The 12,473-nt window shown below is 37.0% G+C and overlaps 2 non-coding genes across 2 annotated transcripts; both read left to right on the forward strand.

The window, feature by feature from the left end:
- The first annotated feature begins 588 nt into the window (after positions 1-588).
- Positions 589-661, forward strand: TRNAV-CAC (transfer RNA valine (anticodon CAC)). Its single transcript has one exon. It is a non-coding gene; the product is annotated as a tRNA-Val (tRNA).
- An 863-nt stretch (positions 662-1,524) lies between these two features.
- Positions 1,525-1,597, forward strand: TRNAV-CAC (transfer RNA valine (anticodon CAC)). Its single transcript has one exon. It is a non-coding gene; the product is annotated as a tRNA-Val (tRNA).
- The last annotated feature ends 10,876 nt before the right edge of the window (positions 1,598-12,473 follow it).

The raw sequence follows: 12,473 nt of genomic DNA on the forward strand, positions 1-12,473 counted from the left end.
ATAATGGATAGAAAATGTCGAGCTCTAATTGCGATATAGCTAAAATCAATCCCACTGGCTATTTATAATACAATATAACCTTTGCCCTATGTTTACTGTTTTGAATTTTATTTGTAAAATTTAAAACATAAAATAGTATTACAATTTTTTTAATTAAATAATTATTAATAAATTTCAATAAAATAAATTCTGGTTAAATACATAACACTACTTTTTATTAATTTTCTGAAATTATCAGAGCTAAATATCAAAGACACATTCTACAGGGCCGGTAGGCCCTTGTAGATATGACTTGATACCGTTTTGTAACGTTAAAGTAATATTCACCCGCTTTTGCTAATTTCCTATGGAGATTAACATGGGTTTTTCGTGATTTTTCCCCACCGATAACTTAAAAACTACAGCGAAGGTACTTTTCGGAATTATCTTAAATTAACAATTAAGTATTCAGGGTGTGCTATCGGCCAGCTTGATCAAAACAATTAAGTCTAAGTATGTTAATTTTACTTAATTACAGAAGTACGGCTTTGACCATCGTGATTGGACATAATAATTAGCTATATCTCTTGGAAAACTCAGTGTTACTACGTATCTGTAGTGTGGTGGTTATCACGTCCGCTTCACACGCGGAAGGGCCCCGGTTCGAGCCCTGGTAGATACATGTATTGACCATCGTGATTGGACATAATAATTAGCTAGATCTCTTGGAAAACTCAGTGTTACTACGTATCTGTAGTGTGGTGGTTATCACGTCCGCTTCACACGCGGAAGGTCCCAGGTTCGGGCCCTGGTACATGTATTGACCATCGTGAGTGGGCGAAAGAATTAGCTAGATATCTTGGAAAACTCAGTATTACCACGTATCTATGGTGTAGTGGTTATCACGCCCGCTTCACACGCTGAAGGTCCCAGGTTCGAGCGCTGGTAGATACATGTATCGACCATCGGGATTGGACATAAGAATTAGCCAGATCTCTTGAAAAACTCAGTGTTACCAAAAACGGATTTATAGGATAAGAACGTCGGATCGTAGCTTTAGCCTCTAGTACCATCCTCCCATACTTTATTGAGAAACTTCGTCTGCTTATATTTTGACTCCACGCACAAATTCTATCTCTAGAATACAGAATTTGTGGGTGGAGTCAAAATATAAGCAGACGAAGTTTCTCAATAAAGTATGCGAGGATGGGGAGTGAATTCGCTACTTCCGACGTTCTTATCACATAAATCCGTTTTTGGTGTTACTACGTATCTGTAGTGTGGTGGTTATCACGTCAGCTTAACACGCGGAAGGTCCCAGGTTCGAGCCCTGGTAGATACATGTATTGACCATCGTGATTGGACATAAGAATTAGCTAGATCTCTTGGAAAACTCAGTGCTACCACGTATCTATGGTGTAGTGGTTATAACGCCCGCTTCACACGGGGGAAGTCCCAGGTTCGAGCCCTGTTAGATACATGTATTGACCATCGTGATTGGGCAAAAGAATTAGCTAGATATCTTGGAAAACTCGGTATTACCACGTATCTATGGTGTAGTGGTTATCACGCCCGCTTCACACGCGGAAGGTCCCAGGTTCGAGCCCTGGTAGACACATGTATTGACCATCGTGATTGGGCATAATAATTAGCTAGATCTCTTGGAAAACTCAGTGCTACCACGTATCTATGGTGTAGTGGTTATCACGCCCGCTTCACACGGGGGAAGTCCCAGGTTCGAGCCCAGGTAGGTACATGTTTTAACAATCGTGATTGGACATAATAATTAGCTAGATCTCTTGGAAAACTTAGACTTACCACGTGTCTGTGGTGTAGTGGTTATAATAAATATTTAACAATTATTTCACTTCACTTGGTTTAATAATGTGACATAGGTAGCTTACTTTTTCCCTATTTTTAAAACCATTAAACTAAGTAATATTAGAAGTTCAACAGATTGTCTAAAAAAGATGTTAAAAGCCACTGTAAATGGTGCTTAAATGCCTAATATTTCCTTAATACTTGCAAATAATCTTAGTAAATGGCGTGAATTGATCATAGAAATGGGGTTAAAGTACACCCTAAATGATGTCGTTTTTGGCACTGGAAATAACAGCATATATGGTGTTTGAATGCACCATTATATTTTAGAGTGCAAATGTATGACGGTAAAGCAAACATAATTATTCAAAATTTAATTACATTAAGACTGAAGTGACAGATATTATATAAAAACGTCTTGGTTTGGACCAAGGCCGAAAAAACAAACGATATGTGTGAGGTTTATCAATTGACTGAAGTTTCAGATATTGAAATTTTTTTCTAGTTATTTTTATCCACTCAATCCTTAATCAATATTTAATTCAATCAACTGATTTTACTGTTAATCGATCTAGTCCCTCTAAATTAATTGAAAAAATTACATATCTACGCTTTTTCAAGAACAATTACATTTTCCGAAAACATTTTATCATGAATTTAATTATTTTGAAGGGATTTCGTGTCGATGCTCACTAACTTGCGAGCACCTTGACCGACATAGTTTTAATTGTCGCTGGCTTGACAAATTTTCAAGTTTGCACCAAAAGAAGTTTATATCTGTTTTAAGTTGTTGATAAGACTGTCGTTTACAGTGAATGTCGTCTACTTAAGACAAAGCAACAAAGTTTATCCTGTGTGGTAAAGGATAAAGATCACATAAACAGAAATATTTATCAGTATTTGTTATATTCATTTCCCGCGGAAATAATATGGTTAAACACATCATTCATTACTAGTTATGCCAAGAAGGTCACATTTAACTCCGACACCCCCTCCCTTCCTCTATTTTCCCAATATATGGCATTTTATAATCACCAGTGGTTTCAGTGTATGGTCATCTGAGCCGTCGCAACACACTCAGCCAATATTACCATTGACTGAGTTATGACCAAGAAATTCTTAAGTACGGAAATGGAAGTTCCAGTGCAACTTTACCATCGTAGAGGCGACAATAGAAATATAGCATTTCGATATACGAAATTAAATGTATAAATTCGCATAACACCCTTGTTTGGCATCCACGATTAAATATTTACATTTTCCATTCGAGTTATGCCAAAGATCGCTTGCTCTTTTTAGACATCCAGTAGAACATTTCAAATATTCAATACTGTACCCTCAACACGTACTCCATTCAAAATAATTAATTTCATGATAAAATGTTTTCGGAAAATGTAATTGTTCTTGAAAAAGCGTAGATATGTAATTTTTTAAATTAATTTAGAGGGACTAGATCGATTAACAGTAAAATAAGTTGATTGAATTAAATATTGATTAAGGATTGAGTGGATAAAAATAACTAGAAAAAAATTTCAATATCTGAAACTTCAGTCAATTGATAAACCTCACACATATCGTTTGTTTTTTCGGCCTTGGTCCAAACCAAGACGTTTTTATATATATTTAATTGCTCTCATTTCGACACAACTGCAACCGTATAGATTCATTCATTTAATAACATTTCTCATTTCTAATTATTTAAATTCAAAGGGCTGTATTAACTTTTAAAGGTGAAAACCCAGCTGACTCAGAAGTAAACAAATACCAGGCTGCCAGGCTGTCTCTAACAAAACAGAGTTGGCCATTCTCGCTTATGAGAAATGAATCCTTGTCAAGTTGTCATATGCATCTATGGACTTTAGGAGCTCCAGGACTTCCAACTGAAGCAGGGTGGGAAATAGGGATTTTTTTAAACTAGACATTGGGCCAGCGACCCCCCTGCCCTGGAATAAATGAACTGGTCCATGACCATTGACCAGGGCGCGGCGTCTGCTAAAGTAAAGAAGTGGGTAATTAAAATAGTTGAGACATGGACGAAATAATCAGTATTGTTTCGTCCATGGTTGAGATAATGTCTGGAGATAATGTCTGGACCCTGGTTACCCTAGAATTCCCTAGTGGTCCTGTGGAGTCTGTGGCCCACTGCTCTCACTCCGATTAAATTTTTAAACTGGTCATTTTCCCTGTGCCACCGCCTTATTTACAACGCTGAACTGAAGATTTCTTTTGACCGGACCATAGCCTACTCGATCACGCGCAACACGTAGCAAGATGCTTGCGCTATAGCGCGAGTCAGGGTGGGAAATAAGGATTTTTTAAACTGGACATTAGGCCAGAGACCCTCCTGACTTGAAATAAATAAACTGGTCCGTGACCATTGGCCAGAGCACGTCGTCTGCTAAGCTAAAGAAGCGGATAATTAAAATATTAGAATTTTAATGTGTGGACTCTGGTTACCCTTGAATTTTTTAGTAGTCTCGTGAACCACTGACCCCCCTCCGATTTAATTTTTGAACTGTACCAGGCAACTTTTAAACTCGTCATTTGCCCTGTGTTACCGCCTTATTTCCCACGCTGGCGCGAGCTGCTTTGCGTTGTCGAGTGCGTGATGGAGCGGGCTATGCCTGGAGTTCCAACCCCCGTTACTTACTACCAAAATACCCACTTGCATAGCCCACTCGATCACGCTCTCTTTTCCCCGGCTACATATTTTGAAGAGGAAACTTTTTAGGATCACCTTTGTGGACTTTTAGGGTAGCCCTTATAAATTGAGCCGGCATTGCCCTGACTATATTGTGTTTAAGGTTTATAAGCTTAATATCAAACAGACGTTAGTTAATGCTACAAAAAAGTTCGAAATTGATAGTCTCGGATTGTCTTTGAGAAGTTTTAAGGATATCCGAATTTCATATTGGGCTTATGAAAAGTTTGAGCTAAAGGTTAAACAGACATAAATCAGAGTTTTAAAAATTGTGTAAAACTGTCTATTTGGTCCTATTTGTGGAATTTTTAGGGGAGCGCCTCGCGTTTCAATAAAGGATTGTAAAAAATTTTATTATGTTAATTACAATAAGAATACAAACTTTTAATGAGTTACGTTTTTATTTTTTGGAGTATCATTATAAATAATGACTGATTGAGCTAAAGTTACGGTCCCCTTTATATATGTTTCTGCTTAGTGTAGATTTTGAAAATGTAAAACAGTTTCTTAACAATCTTAATTAAAATGAAGACTGAAGGAGCAGATATTAATCAAAAATGTCTTGATTAGAATCAAGTCCTAAAAAGTATCGATAAGACTGAGGTTATCACTTGACTGAAGGATCAGATATTAATTTTTTTTTAATTGAAACTAAAAGGCATGCTTAAGAAAAAACAACGTTCCATTACCGTTTTCCGTTGAAATAACTTATTTTACAGGTAATCAATTTCAAAAATTTACTTATCTCGGGTTTTCGGGCACAATTCCATTCCCCCAAAACATTTTATCATTACATTAATTACTTTTGAGAGATAACGTGTCAAAATAAGCTTTAAAACAATAAAAAACTGAATGAGCGGTCTGTTTAGCCATGACCAAAACCTTCAAATCAGTTTTGCTAATGTTAGAAAGTGTATTTTCCCACTTCCATTTTAAAAATTTGCCGCATTTCCCACACCCCTTTTTTACAGTCATATTTATCTGGACTATTTTATCATACTAAGTTTAATATGGAATTTATTTCAAAATGTCGCTTGAAATTATTAAACCGGATAAAATTTTCGAAATGCATTTTTGAAAATTTTGCACTATTAACCCTTGAACAGGAAAATTCCGACATTTGATTGATTTCGGAAAAATATTACTTTTTCCCCACAGAGCCTAAAACCAAACCTAAATTTCCCACGATGTGGGAAATTACCCGCACATTGGCAACACTGCTTTAAAAACTTACAACAAGCACCCTTTAGAGACATGTTCTGAACAAATTAGTGCTTAACCCTCTAATAGTACGACCACGGAGAATTCATGTGAACTGTAGTTGAAATATATTCATGTGCGACCTGCGGCACTGAATGGTCTCTAACCATTGCTTGGAACTAGGGTTGTAATTCGGAAAATTTTCCGCTCGGAAAATTTTCCGGAAAATGACCGAGCTATATTTTTCCGGAAAATTTTCCGTATTTTTCCGCTACCGGTTTCTCAATTAAAATGTTAAAACTTTAAAATTTTTCAATTGCCTTTCTTTTCAAAACATTCATTATTTTGTTTTCGGTGAATTCGGAGGGGGAAAAATTGTTTGTTAACCCTGTTTAAAGTCACAAATTATGGAAAAATCAACCACTAATATTTGGCGGTACTTTAATAAATCTACTAAAGATGGCAAAATAACTGGAGAATGTATATATTGTAAACAATGTTATGCAAATAACGCAACGTGGATGAAACGCCACTTTTCATCTGGTATGTGCAAAAAGTGTTCCCTATCTGTATTGAAAAGTTTTAAAATTAACTGCACGAAAAATGAGTCATCTCATGATATGCAACTACATTTGGTAAGTCAGCGAGGTGTAATTAGTCAAATTCGTAATTCAATTATATAAAAAGGCTGCAGTTTCTATTTTAAAATGTATCTATTATATTATTTTCGAACTCAGGACAACAAAACTGAAGAAGCTCTCGAAATATCTTCAAAAGTTTGATAAATTGACTCAAAGCTCACTTAATTGCTAGTTTTATATTTTTCCGATTAGCGGAAAATTTTCCTCATTGCGGAAAATTTTCCGGAAAATTTTCCGCGTTTTATTTTTCCGGAAAATTTACAACACTAGCTTGGAACTAGAGAGAGAAATAGTGAGCAGCATTAATCATGTCCTGAGCTATGAGAATGAACAGTATGACTGTTGACTGAAGTACACTAGACATTACATCATTTTGCATAACCACGAGTAAAAATCTAACTGTCCCTACTTAATTTTCCGCCATTGTTTTAAAACGTATCCACTGCGAAGCATGCCGGACACAAATGAGGGAACCTTTTAAAACTCAATGTCATACACATACTCTCTCAAAAGTAATTAATGTAATGATAAAATGTTTTGGGGGAATGGAATTGTGCCCGAAAACCCGAGATAAGTAAATTTTTGAAATTGATTACCTGTAAAATAAGTTATTTCAACGGAAAACGGTAATGGAACGTTGTTTTTTCTTAAGCATGCCTTTAAGTTTCAATTAAAAAGAAAAATTAATATCTGATCCTTCAGACAAGTGATAACCTCAGTCTTATCGATACTTTTTAGGACTTGATTCTAATCAAGATATTTTTGATTAATTTAGAGTGACGTTTTGCCTGCGTTCAGTGAGATAAACCAATCTTGTGTATTATACTGAATCGAAATCTTTGGTACCTTTCACTGAACGTATTTAATGTGACGTCGACAAAAACAGTAAACCCGTCCCGAAACAAGCTGGTATGTGCCCAGACAAATTGGAGAAACACCTATACAATGTAGCTATTTTCGAAGCAAGTGTTATACTGGTGTTCACCTCTTTTTTGTTGCCCCTCCTTGACAATATCTTGATCTCCTGACCATATTGAAATTATCTTTAGTCGTTCCAAACACGTTGTTTGCGCTGCTCGTGTTTGTGTTTTGTTGTATGAATTTAGTGGTTAATATTCCCCGAAATAAAGCTACGAGATTGTTTGTTTGATTTTTTGAACTCTGAGAAGTATTTCAGCCTAATGGACCGGTTTTTATGGTGGTATTGGGTCGGGCTTGGCCGGAGGTAGGACTTTTTTTGATGGAGTAGGCTTTCTTGGTGATGGTGGGAAAGGCAACACGGGTTATAACTGATTATCTACACGCGCCCCGTCTTTATATATATTAACTAATTTAAAAAGTAATTTGTATTTTTTAAATACGGATGTTTTCTAATATCATCATTTAACATCTCGACAATATTTCTATGAAGTTCGTACTCATAAGCCTTAACATAGCGGTTGACTGGTAGCTCCAATTTATGATATTCTTAATGTTAAATTTTGTTCACAAGGAGACGGGTTTTTGTCACAACGGAGTAGGAGATTCTAGGTTCAAGTCCTACCAAGCTCGGTATTTATTTTTTAAAGGTATTTTATAAATCATAAAGGAAAAAATCCTATTCTGGAGGGTGAATTAAGTTACTATGCGCCAACCGATCGTGAATTTGCTACACGCCTACCAATGGTAAACTAAGCTACCATCCGCCTACCAATGGTGAATTACGATACCACTCGCCTGCCAATGGTGAATCAAGTTACCATCCGCCTACCAATGGTGAATCAAGTTACCATCCGCCTACCAATGGTGAATAGAGTTACCATCCGCCTACCAATGGTGAATCAAGTTACCATCCGCCTACCAATGGTGAATCAAGTTACCATCCGCCTACCAATGGTGAATCAAGTTACCATCCGCCTAGCAATGGTGAATTAAGTTAAAATCCGCCTACCAATTGTGAATTAAAATACCACTTGCCTGACAATTGTAAATTAAGATACCACTAGCCTGCCAATTGCGAAGTAAGATACCACTCGCCTGCCAATTGTAAATTAAGATACCACTCGCCTGCCAATGGTGAATTAAGTTACCATTCGCCTGCCATTTGTGAATTAAGATACTAATCGCCTGCCAATTGTAAATTAAGATACCACTCGCCTGCCAATTGTAAATTAAGATACCACTCGCCTGCCTATTGTGATTTATACCTGAATATACAGTAGGCTGTGGCGCTAGGTTCGATTTTAACACATGAATAAGAATATATTTCAGTTACAATTAGAAATCATATGGTACAATCATGCCGAAGTTATATTGTTTGTTGGCTACAAGAGATCAGATAAACATATTTTTTTAACAACACCTTTTTCTAGAGATGTCGCTTGAAACGGGACAAACTTGCTTTACCGCCACTTTTAAAATTATTACGTAGTTATGCTTATTTAAAGAGAAAAAAGAAAGTAATATTTTAACTATAACTGTTGTTCTTTGAATTCTCTTATATTTTTGCTTTGAAACCACGGAGAAAGGTCTAAAAATGTAGAAACTAAATTTACCGTATTGCCAGGTTTCATTAGCAACGTTCAGCTTGGTGTACCATAAAGGTGCCTTAGGTTACCGGTTCCGTATAAAAATTAAAATCCGGCACTAAACCGAGAACTCGGTAGTGGTTGCTGAACGCACTTACACTTTTCAAACTTTGTCAAGAAAACAAGTAAGCGAATTCAGTTTTGTACTTATTGTCATGGAATATGATTTTAAATGGAAAATTTATTAACAAATAGGATTTTATTTTGCGCTTAATTACTTTTTAGTGGCATTAAAGCACTAACAGCTTATATTTTCACTTTGAAATCTTTTTATAACGTCTTTTTCAAAATATAGAACTTAAGCCTCGGTTAATTAGAGCTGCTTTCTTTGATTCTTTCAAGTTTCAAGGCTGCAGCTAAGGCTTAAGGGAAGTAAAAAGAGGGCCGGTTCGCTGGTGGGGAATAATTATTAAAAGTACGGTACAGGCCCGTAATTAAGATAACCAGGGTTTCAAGAAACTAAGTTCGATTAATTCAAGAAATTAATGTTTTAAGATTATTCCAATGCACCCCTTTTCTTCAGCCTGTTTTTCAGTCCCTTTGATATTTTTTACTATTAAAATAAGCTTCCATTAATGTGAAAATAGTCCTTGAGTAAAACATAGGTTAGTACCATAATAATAAATGTCTTTATTTCAAAATCTAGTTTCCAATATGCATCGCCAATTTTTGTTTACCGAAAATACAACGGTAACCGTTCAAGTGTATTACGGTAATAAAGCTATTCGAGGAAGAGGGCGCGCTAGGGGCCGCCGAGGTCCTAATAGGGCCAAAGGGCGACCCGCCCAAGGCCGTGGGGCTGCGATAGGTCGACGACCTGGAAGGCCCCAAGGCCCTGGGCCGATCCCTCCACCTGGAAGGCCCCGAGGCCGTGGTATCGTGCCACCCCAAGACCGTGGGGATATCATACCACCCCGAGGCCGTGGTATCGGCCGGGCTAGAGGATGTCGGTACGGCCAATCTGCACAATGGAACGGAAGACGAGTCCGTGGTATAAAAATCCATTTATTGCTTAAATGTTAAAATTTACAATTACATTATACAATTCCGATAAAAGGGGCTGCTGGAAGCCAACGGGGATCGTAGGAGCCTGTCCCGCAGGCTGCTGCGCAAGCTCAAGGCGCTGAGATTGAAGGAGAACTAGCTCCAAGTTTAAGTAATGTATTATTTCCAAATAGAGTGGTAAGACCGAAGTACAATGGTTGTGTTTATGGGGAATTTTTCAGTCATAAATGTTCTTTGACATTTTGCCATCCAGGTCAGAATAAAAGTCGTTGACGGATCACCCCTTAAATAAGTAAATACGCGTAAATAAATACAGTGGCACAACTTTCATAGAACATTTTCCACTCACGCACATAGCCCACTGTACTTTGGTTCTACCACCCTTTGGATGGGAGGGAGAAGAAATACTGTAAAAGCAGTCTCAAACGGCAGGATTCAAATCCCAGATATTTGCAGCCCCCAAAGGCCGGTTTCAAATCCCAGATAAAAGCAGTCCCAAACGGCAGGATTCAAATCCCAGATATTTGCTGCCCCCAACGGCAGGTTCTTAAATCCCAGATATTTGCAACCTACAACGGCAGGTTCTTAAATCCCAGATATTTGCAGCCCCCAACGGTAGGTTCTTTAATTTGCTAAGTCCTGTTTTTCTTGGGATGCGTGGTGAAGATGGTGGTAGGATTTTACCTTTTAGTTCGTTACTCATTATGATACCTGAAAGAAATAATAATGGCGCCAATATTGAATTTCTAAAGTTTGATTTGAGTGTCATAATACTTCTAAGAAGGTGAAGCGGGATTTGGCGGTGTCGCCCTATGCCTCAAAGAAGGGGAAGATTGTAAGTGGGAAGAAATTGCGAAAGGCCCGCAACTGTTAATAATGCAAAACAGTAGGGAAACATTCCTAAGCCTTTGTCGATTATATTGAAAAAATTGTTATTTTAAATACTAACGTTTGTCTCTCTTCCGTTATGATAAAACAAATAAATTTAACTAGAAATGTTTGAAACATATAGTTCTGAAAAACATTAGTCGCATAGAATTCAATATAAAATCTTCTTACTACATTGAAATTAATTCTCCGAGCTCCTCTCATTCGAAGGCAGCCATTATTTTATTTATTTACACCGGAAGTTAGTTCACCGGAAATATCTTATATGGCGAGTATACCCGCCTAAAGAACAGCCAGCCTTTGGCAATTCATTACGAAAATGATCATTATGGTCAATATCTGACTCTTGGAATACCTATTATAGTTGTCTAAATTCTAATAAGTTCCGAGAGAAATGTTTAATTATTTATGAAATAGGGAATAATTTTTCTTCAAACTACACTTTGATTTAAATTGAAAATTAAGATAAGGTCAACTTTTAATTTCATTGAAACACTGCTAATCGGCTACTGTCATTTTATTACAACCAGAATTTCACTATGGTTTAAACAAAAGCACAAGATTGGTGCATTATTCTCTAGGGGCTTAATTCTTTTTCTAGTTATGTGTCTTATCCCTTGTCCAATATACCCGCTTCGTAGCGGACGCTGGGAAAATCTTCATTGTTGGCGACTCGATCTCACTTCTATACAATGGGTACGTTCAGTAACCCTCTTTGATGAAAGCGCTTACTAAGCGTAGTGAAATTTTCCCTACTGTACGCTTTTTTGCCTTTCCGGTTTTGACGTCATGATGCTCAGCGCTTGCTCATCAAAAAACCATCTAATCGATATTTGTTTTTTGATGGCTTGACTGTTGAACACTTTACAGACAAAAGGTTGGCTCGGGATTTAAAAATTGAATTCCAATAACGCTATTTCTACAGTAATTTTACTAGTTTTCTTTACAAAACTACTTCTAGCATTCAAATTGGCATAATTTTCTTAAACAATTCCATTATTTGCGAGCTTGTTTATAATTGAAAAGAACCATTTGTGCTTCGTAAGGTTTAGAGGGCCAGTAAGACGTTTCCCCATATCCATTTTCTGAAACAGTGCTACCTTTAAAATGTGACTTTTCCGTTCAACAACCTTTTACGTCACTATGACGTCTCGAGCCCATCAACCACACACCAAGAAAACAGCGATTATCTTGAGATTTTCGTTACTGAGTGTACTCAATGAATGAGACCTGAATATACAGTAGGCTGTGCCGCTAGGCTCGATATTAACACATGAATAAGACTGTATTACAGCTTGGACTAAGTAAAGCTTTACCGGAACTAGACACTCTAACCTTCGGTAAGGCAATCCAGTTTGGCTTATAAAGGCCATTGAAATAAGGGGGGAAGAAAAGACTACTTATCTCGTTTCCCGTAAATTTGTTACACTTCCTGTATACACGGCGCATGCGCGACTTCTCAACAAATCAGGGCTTTCACGAATGAGATTTGTAAACGGGCCGTTAGGACATTTATGGAGACGACTGAATTCGAAGAAGCGGGCTGGATAAACGGAAATTCAAGTTTTCATTTAAGAAATTAGGTATGTAATAACGGTTTAACACTTTATTTACCAAAAATGCAAAAGTGATTCTCGATACTTTGACCTCACTTATGTGAAAGGCGTTAAA

This window comes from Phalangium opilio, unplaced genomic scaffold (genome assembly GCF_054372755.1).
Source record: "Phalangium opilio isolate 3A_F unplaced genomic scaffold, DU_Popi_V2 ptg000095l_1, whole genome shotgun sequence".
In the NCBI taxonomy this organism is placed as follows: Eukaryota; Metazoa; Arthropoda; class Arachnida; order Opiliones; family Phalangiidae; genus Phalangium; species Phalangium opilio.